Source organism: Elgaria multicarinata, chromosome 7 (assembly GCF_023053635.1).
Source record: "Elgaria multicarinata webbii isolate HBS135686 ecotype San Diego chromosome 7, rElgMul1.1.pri, whole genome shotgun sequence".
NCBI lineage: Eukaryota > Metazoa > Chordata > Lepidosauria > Squamata > Anguidae > Elgaria > Elgaria multicarinata.
The window spans coordinates 109,032,334-109,049,195 of record NC_086177.1 but is presented as its reverse complement, the minus strand read 5'-3'; positions in this window follow the sequence as shown (position 1 = coordinate 109,049,195).

The following is a 16,862-nucleotide window of genomic DNA, read 5'->3' as shown; positions in this document are numbered from 1 at the left end:
AGAAGCCTACTTTCCTAGGATATTTGGAGCTACAGTAAGTGTTTAAGCGATCTCTCCTTTCCAAATATACTTGATAAGTATGCATGAATAAAATGGGCAAATGCGTATTCGCTTTCCAATTTTGGAAGCCTCTCATGGATGTGTGTGTCAATTTACACATGTATTGAGGGATTTTGTGGTTGCTATGGTAACTAGTGTAGCTGAACAGTTACATAAGAATGGGAAGATGCATTCAGTGTCTCATGGATTGTGGAAATTAACTGCTGGGCAGGGAAATAACCAAAGAATAGCTAAAGTCCTAGAGGTGTGGGTTCAGAATCCACCTGTGCTGTGTAGGGCTCCCGTTCCTTTAACTGCTGTGAGACAGGCAGAAATTCAACAGAGGTAGCTTTCCCCATCACTACATCACCATACTGAGAGAAGCTATATCTCTTGAATTACTCTGAGACCTTAATATCTGTCATCCAGCTATTAGGGGCTTAGGATTCCTGTCAGGAAGGAAATGGGACAATCCTACAGCCATGTAGCCTTAGACAGGTAACTGACTCTTGTGCTCAGTACATTATATGTAAAATGGGAATAATAGTGTCCTACCTTATGGGATTGTTGTAAGCAGATATGCCATATCATGTATATTTTATTTATTTATTTATTTATTTATTTATTTATTTATTTATAACATTTATATGCCACCCCACAGCCGAAGCTCTCTGGGCGGTTCACAAAAGTTAAAACGGTAAACATTAAGAAGTATACAAAATTTAAAACCATCAGAACATAAAAACAACAGTATAAAAACAAGAATATCCATTTAAAAAACAACAGTTCTGGGGTCCATTAAAAAACAAACTTAGCATTGTTAAATGCTGTTAAATGCCTGGGAGAAGAGAAAAGTCTTGACCCAGCGCCTGGGCCCTCTTCCCTTTAATTACTCCCTTGTTGCCATCCTCCGAGCTTCCCTCGGAGTAGGCACTTGGAGGAGGACCTTAGATGTTGAGTGCAGTGTACGGGTAGGTTCATGTCGGGAGAGGCGTTCCATCAGGTATTGCGGTCCCAAGCCCTGTAGGGCTTTATAGGTTAAAACCAGCACCGTGAATTGGACTCAGAAATGTATAGGCAGCCAATGCAGGCAGGCCAGAATCAGTGTTATATGCATATTGTTTTAAACTCCTCTATGTGCTATAAGTAGTAGCACATGTATAAACCAATGCCTCAATTTTGCCTAGAAGGCTATAGTTAGCAGGTGCTGGAATACCTTTTAAATAATATATACCTGTCCTCAAGAGACTAACTGTGTTGTTGTTTTTAAAAATGTCTTACAATGTTATTTGTTAGCTGCTGTCTTCAGCTGTCTCTCTCAGAGCAGTTCACAGAATAAGCCCATAAAAACTCATTAAAATCTTCAAACAAAACACAGAAGAATTTTTTAAAAAAACCATTAAAAATACAAACTAAATAAAAAGTTTTTCAACTGGGACCAGAAAACAGAAGGAGGAGGAGGAGGAGGAGGTACAACCTGGTGAAGCTGTCTGGGAAGGGAGTTCCAGACACAGGGACCACAAATGACAAGGCAATGTCATCAGTCCCCACTCTGGCTAGGGAACATGGAAGAGGGAGCCCAGAACACATCCGAATGGGCAAGCAGACAGGGCTGGCCCTACCATTAGGCAATTGTCTCAGGTGGCAGATTCTAGGAATTGGCAGCAAGGTATTGGAGTGTGGGCGATGCAACCTGTCCTGTGCCCCCTAACCTAGCCTGCGGCCTTCTGGTATGGTGGAGAATGCTGTCCCATTTCCAGTGCTGAAGAAAGATTCAACCACCAGTCCAGTCAGCTTTTGTACACAGAATGGGAGGAGGAGCCATCTTGTATTTTGCCTCAGGCAGTAAAATGTTTTGGGTCAGCCCTGCAGGTAGCTACAGGTAGGAACACACATCCCTTCAGATACCTTGGGCCCAAGCCCTTTAGAGCTATATAAGCCATTAAAACCAGAACTTTGAATTGTGCCTGGAAACAGACCAACAGCCAATGTTGCTGTTCCAAAACTGGCACCGTACGCTCCTTATAGTGGGTCCCAACTAATACCTGTGCTGTTGTATTTTGTGTGAAGTGTCATTTCGGGACAGCCTTCAGAGGCGTCAGCGTATCTCAATGAGATGCTTCTAGCCCATGGAACATTGGGGCCAGGCTACCTCTGTAGAGAGAGAAAAATCAAGGTTAGCACACTTCCTATTTATTTATTTATTTATTTATTACATTTCTATACCGCCCAATAGCCGGAGCTCTCTGGGCGGTTCACAAAAACTAAAACCATTCAAAGTATAAAACAACAGTATAAAACCATAATATAAAATACAACATAAAAGCTCAACCAGATCAAAACAGCAGCAATGCAAAATTACAAATTTAAAACACCATGTTAAAATGTATTTATAGATTGTTAAAATGTTGGGAGGATAAAAAGGTCTTCACCTGGCGTCTAAAAGCATATAATGTAGGTGCCAAGCGAACCTCCTTAGGGAGCTCATTCCACAGCCGGGGTGCCACAGCAGAGAAGGCCCTGCTCCAGGCCTGAGCACCTGCCTCACTTCCTTTGGCAGGGGCTCACGGAGAAGGACCCCTGAGGATGACCTTAGGGTCCAGGCAGGTACATATGGGAGGAGGCGTTCCTTCAGATAGCCTGGCCCCAAGCCGTTTAGGGCTTTAAATGTTAATACCAGCACTTTGAATCGGGCCCGGGCCTGGACTGGCAGCCAATGAAGCTGGAAAAGGACTGGTGTAAACTGCCCCCACTGACAGCCAAGCTTCAGCCGTTTCTTTCTCCCCAGATTCCACTGATATCCAATATGCCTTATTGGTTCCGTCAAGCCACTACAAGAGAAGTAACAAGGAAACAGATTTAATAATGGTAGCATAATAAGTGAGTCGACACCTGGGAGTTTGTATTCTTTTAAAAACAAAAAAATATTTAAAATACATATATGTTATTAATATTAACCAATGCTTGATCCTAAATTTCCTGCCTACTCTACCCCTTCTAACATTCTACACACAAACCCTACTAGCTAGATGTTGCTTTATCAATCCCTAAGGCCTATCCCCCCACTAAGGCCACAGCTAGACCTAAGGTTTATCCTGGGATCATCCCGCATTCGCCCCTGCCTGAGCACTGGATCCCCTGTGTGTCACCTAGATGACCCCTGGACAATCCAGGGATAAACCTTAGGTCTAGCTATGGCCTAACTGTCAGATCACCTTTTATATAATCCCGGATGCCAAGTTGATGCCACATTCCCCATAAACCCACGGTTTCGCTTAGCCGGGTAGCGTCAGGTACTCTCCATGCCAAGAAGTAAGTGTGGGGTTTCCAGAGGTCATCTGGGCACTGGAGCCACCCACCCGCCCTCTTCCTGGCTTCCAGTGACCAATCGCCAGTTGCCATCCTCCAGGACCACGCCTGGATCAGCCACAGAACAACTTCAGACAGCGGAAGAGCTGCGGTGACCTCGATCCCACCGAAAAAGTTGGGGTAATTCCCTGACTTTTTCACCACGCAGCTTTGCAGAAAAGCCCCACGCTGGCTGCAAACCTGCAGCTGCATCTTATAACTGACGCAGCACAGATTCACAGCCACTGCGGGGCTTTGAGCGTACATAGACAGCCCCTTAGAATCCTCACACACATAAACCCTTCCACCTTTCACTCACTATCTAGCATACTATTAATCCTATTTTAAGGATCTCTTGCCATCTTAAGAGTCCCACCCTCCTTCTTTATACCTTCCCGTTCCTGATAATGTGAGGTTTAAACTCTAGACATGGGGTGAGTGACACTCCAGACACTTGTGGCTTAAAACAACAGTTTACTAATAAATTTAAACCACTAAATTCCAAGTAAAGGCGTTTAGTCAATAGAGCTGAATGACACATAGGCATTAAAAGAAAATAAACTTTGCAAAAACACAAATTCTTTTACTCTAAGCTGCACCTAGACTTTTTCAGGCTGCTTCTTTCTGCTCCTTCTTCATGGTCTGGTCTTCCCTGGCTCTCCCCTGTATGTCTGGCTGTCTCCTCTCTTTTTTATACCCTCAGCCCCCAAAACAGACAGTACTGTTTGAACCTTGTAGAAATGAAATTTAACTAGGAAATGAAACTACTCCTCTCAGGGATACCCCACCCAACTGAACCCCCCAGGCCTCTAAGGCCTGACTATATTAACTTGCCTCTGTAGGCCGTAAACCTTCACAAATGGGTAGAGCAGTCACTCCTCCTAGGAAGTCCTCGGCCACCTGCATCCATACTGTTATCTCCTATCTGAGATCAGAGATAACTGTGGGGATGCTCCTGCATGCTGCTCCTGGGGAGATAATAGCATGGATTCCCCCAGGGGAATCCAACCCCCACCCAACCCCCAGAGGAACACAAGGAGGTTCTATGGGCCAGATATGGAATCTCCGTGGGGCGGATTAGGACCCTCATGCTGGAAATTCCACATCCCTGCTCTAAAGCCTACATATGTATACTGTTTTACTCTGTACAGCACCATGTACATTGATGGTGCTATATAAATAAATAAATAAATAAATAATAATAATAATAATAATAATAATAATAATAATAATAATAATAATGGAAGACATCATCGTGGCTCTTTTCTGTGTGAAGCCAAAGTTGCAAGGCCTACTGCCAAACCACTAACCTTGGTGGCCATATCTGCAGAATATTTCACTGTGGGCATGAAATGAGACCTTTGACAGCTGAATAATCATTTTTATAAAGCCTTCCCACCCACCCCCCTTTTCTGGGTCTTAAAATAGCACCTCTCATTCTGTTTCGGCCGCTGGTCTCTTCCCTCGAGGGCTGCCCTGATGGGATGGAAAAAGAAGAACGCTTCCAGAGTAGGCTCGGGGCCCATGAAGAGCAGGGCGGCTGTAACCCGCTGAATAGTTTATAGCTTTTCCATATCGCTGTGCCTCATTGCTGGAGTAATGTATGTGTCACTCATCACCTAGGAGCCTCTCCTGGTGATTTTGCGAGCACGCCATGTAATAAGGCTTCCAAAATGGGTTGCTTTTTTTGTGCACTGTGCAAACAGCCAGGTTGTTTGAAGCTTGGCTTTTGCCTTTCAATGCTTAGCATCTCTGCATAGAATTATAGAGTAGCAGAGTTGGAAGGGGCCTACAAGGCCATGGAGTCCAACCCCCTGCTCAATGCAGGAATCCACCCTAATACATCCCTGACAGATGGTTGTCCAGCTGCCTCTTGAATGCCTCTAGTGTGGGAGAGCCCACAACCTCCCTAGGTAACTGATTCCATTGTTGTACTGCTCTAACAGTCAGGAAGTTTCTCCTGATGTCCAGCTGGAATCTTTCTTGGGCTCTGCGGCCACATATTTGGGCTGATTAGTTCATTCCTACTGTGAGCAGAAGGCTCCTGGCTCTGCCCTCCCAGGCCATGACAAAGACTCACAGCTCCCCACTCCCGGCTCTCGCAGCTTGGCGGCTCCTCCTTCCTTCATGAGCCAGCTGGGAGAGACAAGCCAGAGTTCCTAGTTCACATGTCACCACAAACCAACCTGGGTTGCATCACCACTGCCAGCAAGAATGACTGGGCAGCACGCACAACCACACTGCCACATTCACAAGAACCCAGGGACTGGGTTCACACCACACGCTAACCCGTGGTAGTTTATTTTCTGGAACAACCCGTGATAGGTAAGCACAGAATCATAGAATAGTAGAGTTGGAAGGGGCCTATAAGGCCATCGAGTCCAACCCCCTGCTCAATGCTGGAATCCACCCTAAAGCATTCCTGACAGATGGTTGTCCAGCTGCTTCTAGTGTGGGAGAGCCCACAACCTCCCTAGGTCACTGGTTCCATTGTCGTGCTGCTCTAACAGTCAGGAAGTTTTTCCTGGTGTGGGAGAGCCCACAACCTCCCTAGGTAACTGGTTCCATTGTTGTACTGCTCTAACAGGAAGGATTATTATTATTATTATTATTTATTTATTTATTTATTTATTTATATAGCACCATCAATGTACATGGTGCTGTACAGAGTAAAACAGTAAATAGCAAGGCCCTGCCGCATAGGCTTACAATATAATAAAATCATAGTAAAACAATAATGAGGGGAAGAGAATGCCAACAGACACAGGGTAGGGTAAGCAGGCACAAGAATCTGGCTTCCTGTAACTTCAGCCCATTATTTCGTGTCCTGTTCTCTGGGAGGATCAAGAAGAGATCCTGGCCCTTCTCTGAGTGACCACCTTTTAAGTATTTGAAGAGTGCTATCATGTTTTCTCCTCCCACAGTGGGTGATTTCCCCCAGCGAAGTCACCCTGAGAACCCACAGTCTGCAGTAACAGTTATATTACCTATGGTGGGCTAGCATGTCGTGCAGTGTGGGTTACTGAGATTGCTTACATAGCTGCTCAGCAGGAGCAGCAAAAGAAACGGATGCTGCTCTTTTCATTTCAGGCAATCTCTATTCTTGCCAAAAAGAAAGCTGGAATATCTGCCTAGCTGGGCCGGAGGACTACAAAGGAGGAGGGACAAGGGGGTTGAAATAAGCTTCTCTGTGTACATTGCTGGATCATCTCACGGGAGCACAGGAGTCTGTTTGCATAACTACCTACCCAGTGTAGCTTGCCACCCACTGTGGGTTAGCATGCCGTGTGAACCCAGCCAGGATTTCAAAAGAACCCTGGGTTGCCACGATGTGCGAACCAGACCAGAGTTCACTGAACTTGCATGTTCCATAAAGAGGCATTTTAAAATAAATTTTATTTTAGATATAAATAAATACGAAATAGAACAGTCCCCTAACACTAAAGAGTGGTACACATCTACCTCAATTCTTGGGTTGGAGTGCCTTTGGCTTGTTCACAGCTTCCTTTCCTTCCGCTCTCCCGCGACAACGTTGTCTTAAGTGGTGTTTGTCGACCTGTTCAGGATCCCCAGAAGGATGATACAGGAAATGGCGAGTTTCCTTTTGCTTCACTTTCTATTCAAAAGACAAGGGAGTTCCCAACTTAAGGCGTGATGAATTGCAATTTATCTGACCCTCGGTTGACTGCAATTAGAGGAAGGAATTTTTATTGCCTTGGCGGTGAATGAAGAAACATGTTGATTAATGTTTCATCGGGAGGAGAGGCTTCTTGTACAAAAATAAACACTTTTTTAAAAATCACCTTTATCTCTTTAAAAGCTATCCTAAATAGTGGATCATTTCACACCGTTGTAAAATGTATATATAGAGAGAGGTGTAGCTGCCAACACACATATACTGAGGGCTGGTGCCAGACTATTTTGCGCCCCAGGCAAGGTGAGCTACTTTCACACACACACACCCAAAAAAATGCCAACTTTGATTTTTAAGAACATATGTTTCCTGGAAAAAATAAGCACAAAACTTGAAACTGCTAAATTGATTTTAAAGTGCAAGAAATACGTCATGCCAATTATAGCAAACAAATTGGGAAGGAACGTCTATGGGTCTAAAATGCATTATTTAATAGGATTATCACCTCCAAATCATTCCCCCCCCAACTCACACACGCGTGCACACACACATTCAGCATCACTCACTCCAAACAAACACACGCATGAACACATGCATTCACTCAAAGACCCCATGCACCCCATTCACCCATACATTCTTTCTCTCTCTCTCTCTCTCTCTCTTCCGGGCGCATTCCAGAAGTCTGAACGTGGAGCCACCCCACCCCCACCCCAGCGTCCCTGGCTTCGCTTTGGCTGGGCGGGCGCGGGGCGCCATCTCGTCTGCTCAGGCCCAGCTGAATCCTCGGACCGGGCCAGCTCACAGCTGACATAGAATCATAGAATCATAGAATAGCAGAGCTGGAAGGGGGCTACAAGGCCATCGAGTCCAACCCCCTGCTCAATGCAGAAATCCACCCTAAAGCATCCCCGACAGATGCTTGTCCAGCTGCCTCTTGAAGGCCTCTAGTGTGGGAGAGCCCACAACCTCCCTAGGTAACTGATTCCATTGCCGTACTGCTTTAACAGTCAGGAAGTTTTTCCTGATGTCCAGCCAAAATCTGGCTTCTGGAATCTGACATGCGTAAGTGCTGCGCTGTGCCCGGCGCCCCTCTTAGCTTGGCGCTCTAGGCGGCCACCTGAGTGGCCTCTATGGTAGCACCGGCCCTGCATATACCTATTCTTTGGAAGAGGTAAAGATGTTGATATATTAATGGGCAGAGTAAGCCAAACTTGGGCCAAAAGCAAGATCCGCCATTGAGCCTCAACTGCAAGAGTCCCAGGGGCCTCAGGGGGGAAATGGACAAATCCCGCCACCTGAAAAACTGACAAACCCCTGCCTCCTTCAACAAAAAAACTTAATTTAAAAAAACCTTGAAAAACATTAGGATACCAGATTCTCCTTCCTGTTCCTGAACCTGCCACTGATCAGCTGTTCAGTGGGCAGGAAGGTAGGGAAATAATTATTTCTTGCCCCCACCCCATCTTCTTCCACCCACTCAGGCCTTTCCCCTACACTCCCTCTCTTATCTCTCCACTCCCAGCCTCTAGCCTTGCTATTTTGCTCCACCCAACCCTTTCCTCATTATTTCTCTCCCTTTCCCCAACCCTCACCTCCTTCTTTCTCTCTCTTTCTTGCTTCTAATCTTGATCCTTCTCTCCCTAATTCCCAAAAGGTAGCCACAGGTCCAAAAGGGTTGGGGAGCCCTCTCTGTTGTCTCACAAGGCCTTCCAGAGCACAAGGAATCTATTGTAGGTTGGTGGCCCAACCTAGGAGACTCACTGGGGAACAGAGGAGCTTCTGCATCCAGTGGATCCAGATCTGGCTCCACTCAGCCCTCACTCCTGGAATGCTCCATGTAAAGCCTTCAACTGGTTATCAGTGGTGGGAACAGTGTTGGCCATAGCCTTACATCTGTGGAGCTTTCTGCAGGCATAACTGGGGCCTTGGGGACAGACGGACCCTCCCCTCACTGCTGGAACTCTTCCCTGCTGGAAAACGGGGACCTCATGGCTTCCTAGCACCCTCCAGATAGCAGATCTGGGGTTATATTTGTGCTGTTTATAATTTGTTGGTTTCAGATTTCCCCTGGGAAGAGTTTTACTTGAAATGCGTTAGGAATCAAATACGACTTTCCTACACAGGCATTCTTAAGAGCACTGTGAGGACAGCCACCATCAGGATGCACTGAATGCATCGAGGAGGGAATGGGACCATAGCAGCGACTTCTGCCTTGTGCCTGGAGCATGATAGAAATTGCAACTTATACACGTGTAGGCTCACGTCCTGAAAAATGCAAGGTCCTAGATCACGCGTACAGAGTCTATATGCATATACAGCTTGTGCACGTGAAAGTTCTGTGCATAGGGCACCATCTGTGCATGGAGGTTGTGAACCAGACCTGGCTGCTACCCCAATTTCACTGTCCTCTCTTTTCACTGTCCCCTGAAGCTTTCCGGAAACTGGCCTGGGATTTGAGTCAATCTGGCTTGGAGGACATTTAAAGTTGTTTTGGGACAGAGGGACAATTTAAGAATTGCCTCGCCTTTCTCCCAAGGCACAAGCTTATTAGTGGTGTAACTATAGTGAGGTTCTGAGGAAGCTGCAGCGAAACAGGTGTAAAATCCGGAGTCCTGTAAAGTTTTCTCTCGCTCAGCAATTTATTGCCAATTCATGAACCTGCTGTCACCTGTAACTGCTGAACTTTCCAACTAAGATTGTAGTGCCTGAATTTCCTTTCCTTTCCCCCCTCCTCCTCCTCCCTCCCAATCCCCTTTCCTTTTGTGTCATGTCTTTTAGATTGTAAGCCTGTGGGCAGGGACTGTCAAGAAATACTTTTGTAAGCCGCCGTGAGAGCCTTTTTTGGCTGAATGGCGGCATAAAACTCCTTAAATAAATAAATAAATAAACCTGTTTTCAGTAACTATTATGCTAATATGTATATTGTTTTATATTGTATAATTTTATCTGTACGTCGCCCTGAGATCCTAGTGATATAGGGTGGGATACAAATGTTTCAAATAAAATAAAATACATAAATAATGATGAAGAAGATGGGAAGGAATAGCAGCTGGTGACAATGATAGTGAGAAGCTAGACTCACTGAGGGAGGGGGCATTTGAGGATGTCTTACCCAACGACCCTCAAAAACCTAGAGCCAGCACTGCTAGCAACTCCCCATGGAAACTATACACACACACAACAACAACAATAACAACAACAACACAAAGTGGTGTGCCAAGCCTCCCAAAGTGGCAAGCCTGCCACCCAAGGACAGAGTCTCTCTTTTAGCTTCATCACACCAGCGTCATACCGTGCAATCACTGCGAATCGCGTGCAAAGGACTCCGAACTTTTCCATCTTATAATCTGCTTTGACTGTGAAGCACTCCCAGGCATCCTGCTTTAATTGTGCTTCTTCTTAGCCAAAAGAAGCGTCGTATTTTAATACCCCTTTAAGAGCAAATCTTTTGTTGTTCTCCAAGCAGCCACTGGGGGCGCAGGAGGATGATTTGATATCTTTAAACTTCAAATTAAACAAATGCTTACATCTGCGTAACTTTTAAAGATAACGACATCAAAATTGGCACAGTGATAGGTATTAAGGAGGGCTTTCAGCATACCAATTTTGAATCGGATTGGGTCATCCGTTGATTTTTTAATGATTTTTACATCCCCCCCCCAAAACCCTTTTCTTGGTATGCAAAGGATCTTAGGAGTGCCACCGCCCAGGGTGTGAACAACAACAACAACAGCTTTATGCTATGGGGATAATTCGAGGGAATGTGGGATGAAGCTCATACAGTCCAAGGGATAATCCGATGGGGATAGAGTTGCTGGTTGCTTCCTCTCTAGGAAATAGGAACCCTTGGACAGCCAAATCTACTTGAGAGGAAAGTTCTGTACGCAAGGATGTTGGTAAAAATTTCACTCACTGACAGTCCCACTGCAGCTGGTCTTCCATCTTCCCTCTTCATCTTCTCGCTACTGGAGTGTCTGCTACCCATTGTCATTCTAAAGCTCTTTGCGTGCTTCCTGGCCATACAAACGTTCTCCTCTTGAGACTGTGTGCCTTCCTTTGGGCCAAAAAATATTCTTTGAAAAAATTGCATTTATGCAAAGCTGCATACAGCAAAGGCATCGAAAATAAAACTACAAAGATCATACTCCCTTTATACACATCTATTATGTATGCAGTTCTGGTCACTGCACAGAACAAAGAAGATTGTAGAGTTTGAAAAAGTACAGAAAAAGAGGGGGAAATGGTGTTTGCTTACCGCCGCTTCTCCACTCGCGCATTTGTCCCTCATTACTTCCTCTTTTGAAAGAGGAAGTAAACAATGTGCAGGTGGCTCATTCAGTGGGCTGTTTTGATCCCACTGCTTCTCCTGCACGCATGAGAGGGACCCATGGCGTCATGAGAGGGACCCGTGGAAATCCGTGAGTGCCTAGAAATGAGCGTGCGATAAAACGCTCACCTGATGGAGTTCACAAATGATCATGGGACTGGAGCAACTCCCCTGTGAGGGAATGTTACAGCTCTCTCCTTCACCTCCCTGCTCTGAAAACTCTGCTCTTGGTGTCTTTAACCCTGTCACTTCAGGAAGTCAAAGGGAAAGGTATGAAATCTATAGAGAAAGGCCCCTCTGTGACTCTGCCCAGGTCCAAGGTGTCGAGCAAGGATGCCAGTTAGGCTCATGACAAATGCAAGAAGCATCTTTGCCTCAATAACCCTGTAGGTGAAATGTGGTACCAATTTGAATGCAGGAAAACAAAACAAAATATGTCCTTGCTTTGTTTGAACGAACGCTTGAACAACACTGCAAGCATCGGTTTTATTTACTCCATCTTTCTACCCAAAAGTAGATTATGGAACCTTAAAATAAAACCATTAAAATATGACACCAGTTAAACACACACACACACACAATAAATACACACAGATACCATCTACGGAGAGCACAAGGGGCAATTGTATGCATAGATACACACCCTGTTTTAGCCAATAGGATTTTTTCACCAGGAGCACTTATATTTCTGGTTATTTATGAGAAATAAAAAAGCAGCAATAATAAGTGCTATTAACATTTGCTATTCTGTAATGTTAATCCTGGAAATGTAGAGGCACAGGCCTTGTAAATTTGCTGTACCCCTATTTTCAAGCCTGAAATTTATTTATTTATTTATTTATTTATTACATTTTTATACCGCCCAATAGCCGAAGCTCTCTGGGCGGTTCACAAAAATTAAAATCATCATAAAACAACCAACAAGTTAAAAATACAAATACAAAATACAATATAAAAAGCACAACCAGGATAAAACCACGCAGCAAAATTGATATAAGGTTAAAATACAGAGTTAAAACAGTATAATTTAAATTTAAGTTAAAATTAAGTGTTAAAATACTGAGTGAATAAAAAGGTCTTCAGCTGGCGACGAAAGGAGTACAGTGTAGGCGCCAGGCGGACCTCTCTGGGGAGCTCATTCCACAACCGGGGTGCCACAGCGGAGAAAGCCCTCCTCCTAGTAGCCACCTGCCTCACTTCCTTTGGCAGGGGCTCACGGAGAAGGGCCCCTGTAGATTATCTTAAGGTCCGGGTAGGTACATATGGGAGGAGGCGTTCCTTCAAATAACCTGGCCCCAAACCGTTTAGGGCTTTAAATGTCATCGTTTAGGGCTTTAAATACTATCCACACACCCATTCAGCTGTTTCTGAGTAGCACAAGAACATAAGTAGAGCCATGCTGGATCAGACCAAGTGTCCATCCAATCTAACAACCTGTTCCCACAATGGCCAACCAGATGCTCCCCTGAGAAGCCCACAAGCAGGACATGGACACAATAACACCCACCTCCTTGTGTTCCCCAGAAACAGCCATTAACAGGAGTACTGCCTCTGTTACTGGAGGTAGCATATAGTCATCGAGACTAGTCACCTTCTCCTCCATAAATTTCTCTAGTGCCTTTTTAAAATTTAAAGCCATCCAAGTTGGTGGCCATCACTACACCTTGTGGTAGAGAGTTCCATAATTTAACTATGCGCTGTGTGAAGAAGTCCTTCCTTTTATCTGTCCTGAATCTCCCACCAATCAGCTTCATAGGATCAGCTTCATGGGATTTAGGCCCTTTCTACACCTAAGGATTATCCCAGGAAAATGGAGGGATCGTCCCTGCCTGCTCCTGGGATCCCCTGTGTGTCATTTGGATGCACAGGGATGGTCCCTGGAAAAAAGGCAGGTGTAGAAACGGCCTCAGTATTATGGAAGAAGGAGAAAAATGTCTCCCTATCCACTTTCTCCACACCATGACTAATTTTATACATCTATCATGTCCCCCCACCCTCCTAAGCTTAAAAAGCCTTGAACATTGTAACCTTTCCTCCTAGGAGAGTTGCTTCAGCCCCTTGATCTTTTGGGTTGCCCTTTTCTGCAAAAGACATTAGCTCTTATGTTCTTCCTTATTGCTTCTCAAAAGGGCATTTTTGACAGTAGTCCTCTGGGTTTTGTTAAGACCAAAGCATCAAGCTCGGACTATCTTGATTAATCACTTATTAATCACTTTGATCAAAAGAGAATTGAGCTGAATACAGTCAAAACAACTTAATTCAAATATGCAGGCCTTTTGGAGAATATTTAACTCAGGTAGTAGTGGAGTTTACTTTCTTTTTTCTTGCAGGAATCCTGCCTGAGTCAGGTGGGTGCGTGTAGAACCAAACTGTGGCCATTTTACTAGGTAAGAATGTTGAGATTCTCCAGAATCTCCTATTTTACTACTACTACTACTACTACTACTACTACTACTACTACTTCTTCTTCTTCTTCTTCTTCTTCTTCTTCTTCTTCTTCTTCTTCAAAAAGTATTTTTACCCTGCCTTTCTGTCCATATATGGGACCCCAACGAAGGCTAACCAGCAGCAATGAATCAGTGAAGAAAATAAAATTGGTAAGATAATAAGCAGGGCAGCAGATACAACCAACTTAATAAGAGCTTCCGTAAAACATGAGGAAAGAGAAATCACAGGCCAAAGCGATACCAGAATAGCATTATTTTCACCTGATGTCTGAATGTATTATGTATCACTGCATTTATATCCCGCCTTTTTTCCTCCAAAGAATCCAAGGTGCCGTACATAATCCTCCTCCTCTCCATTTTTATCCTCACAACAACAACCCTGTGAGGTGGGTTGGGCTGAGAGTCTGTGACTGGCCCAAAGTCACCCAATGGGTTTCCATGGCTGAGTGGGGACTAGAACCCGGATCTCCCGACTCCCAGTCCAACACTTTAGCCACTACGCCACACTGGCACCACTAGTGTGGTGTAATGGCTAATGTCAACAGGTAGGGAGTTAAATAACCTCTCCCCCAGGACAGAAGGGTTCCACAGACGAGCAGTTATCTAACAACCCAATAATGCACTCCAGTGCACAGGAACTGCAAATAGAGCGTGTGCATAAAGCAGTTTATATTACTGTGCACAATTTCTTCTAGGCAAGGAGTACAATGAAAAGAAGGGGTATAGCTATTACTACGAATAAAATATGCCATTTAAAAGAACAGGGAGAGATTATCATCCTATAAGTATATTTACCACATTAAGCATTGTGTATGCTGTTGAGTCAGTATTGGTCACAGTGGCATTAAAATACCATTTGCCTTTACACATGCGCTGCTGGTTTTCCTGGTTGTCTAGGCAGGAAGTGCCATCTTAAGAATAAATTTCATGCATTTGCCAGTTAGTAAATATTCTGCTGTTTCTGTGTCAATCTCTGTTCCCCCAAAGCTTGCCCAAATGCTGTTTCCTGCACCCTCCCCCTAACAACTAGCAGAGTCTAGCTAGTGAGGGTGGGATGGGTCACTTTACCCAAACTCTGGTGGCTTTCCCACTCTGAACACTCCTGAGAGATCTGTGGGTGCTTCCACACGGCCAGCTCTTAGCGCTTCCGGTCCAAAGAGCAACATCACACCAGCAATTTATCACACACTCGCCATTCCTGGTATGTGGATCTGCAGTGCGGTACTACTCATATGACATCATCCCTGTCCTGCACTAATCTTGCTCCTTCCCCTGCTTGTTGTGTTTTATTTTGGTGCGGAGAACGTCTGGATTATTTTCCCCTCTCACTTTTTCCTTTGTCAGGGGCGTGTGCTAATGGAGTCTTGCTGACGAAAGGGGAGGGCGGGGCAGTTCTTCCCCTCCAGCACGTTGTCGTAGGGACTTGTTAGAGAGTTGAATCGACTTTTTAGTGCTCCATCCCCCCCCCCTCATTGCCCGCAGAATCAGAGTCTCGATGAATCCTTAAAAGTAATCGCTAGATAACAAAGCCAGAGCAATGGGGAGGGGGGAGAGCCCACACCCATCAGAAATGTAATGGAAGAGCAAACAAGAGAAAACTCACGTGAAAGGGACCGTGTGTGATGGAGCCCTTGACGCGCTTATGAGATGGAGGTAAAAAAAAAACCCGCGGAGACAAACCAGAGGAAAAAAATAGGTGTGATGGAGCCCAAAGGCATTGTGCAACGATTCCCTCTTTCACTGCTTACTAGAAGGTTTTTTGCGGTAAGAAAAAAAAGATGGAAGAAGCAGAGGGATAATGAGTTACTAATGGAAAACAACATCATCAGGACACACAGAACTCTGTAAAATTCCATGAATGAGGCAGAGCAACTGCCCACTAAAAACGTCTTCTGGAAGCACCTTCTGACCCAAGATGGCTTCTAACAAGAGACATCAACTGACCACTAAGGACTAGGAACAAGCTATCTCCCTAACAAAAGTATGACTGGCCAGCTACTGTAACATTAGAATTGAACTAAGGCATATCCATGGGCTCATCTACACCAAGCAGGATATTCCACTATGAAAGTGGTATGAAAGCGGTATATAAAAGGCAGGAGCCACACTACTGCTTTAGAGCGGTATTGAAGCGCACTGGCAACTCCTGGGGCCCATAAGACACATACCATGGACCACTTTCATACCACTTTCATAGTGTGATATCCTGCTTGTTGTAGATGTGTCATGGGCCCCAACAGTTGTCAGTGCACTTCAGTACCACTATAAAGCAGTAGTGTAGATCCTGCAGTGCACTTCAATATGGCTATAAAGCAGCAGTGTGGCTCCTGCCTTTTATATACTGCTTTCATACCACTTTCATAGTGTTGTATCCTGCTTGATGTATATGTGTCATGGGCCCCAACAGTTGTCAGTGCACTTCAGTACCACTATAAAGCAGTAGTGTGGCTCCTGCAGTGCACTTCAATATGGCTATAAAGCAGCAGTGTGGCTCCTGCCTTTTATATATTGCTTTCATACCACTTCCATAGTGGAATATCCTGCTTGGTGTAGATGAGCCCCATATTATGCATTGTCTGGGCTCACTCTGTTCTCCAGCGTGGTCTGGGGACTACTTACTCCATAATAAATTTGGCACATTCTTTTTTTTATCATTTTATTTATTTATTTTCCAACAGCAACATCTAAACAAGCATCACACATAATACATACATAGACATTGTACATACCCACAAAACTACGTATAACAACTACAATTACTAAAAAACATTTAAGGGTGAGGTTAGGATTCTTTACTATGAAGCAGGCAGGGATTCCCAGCTAGCCTTTGGTACATGTGTTTAGACTTAGCATTACATACAAATGCGTACATTAACATACACAGACACACATGCTAGATAACAAATGAAAGAGAGATATAACATATGTTAAATGTGGATTAAGTAAGACATGCTAAGCATGGAAGCTCTATTAAAAAGAAAAAAACCACACACACAACTTGGAAATGTTTTTCTTTTCCTTGCGAGTGAAACAGGCTAAACTTGATTACAATTTGGTTCGCCCATCA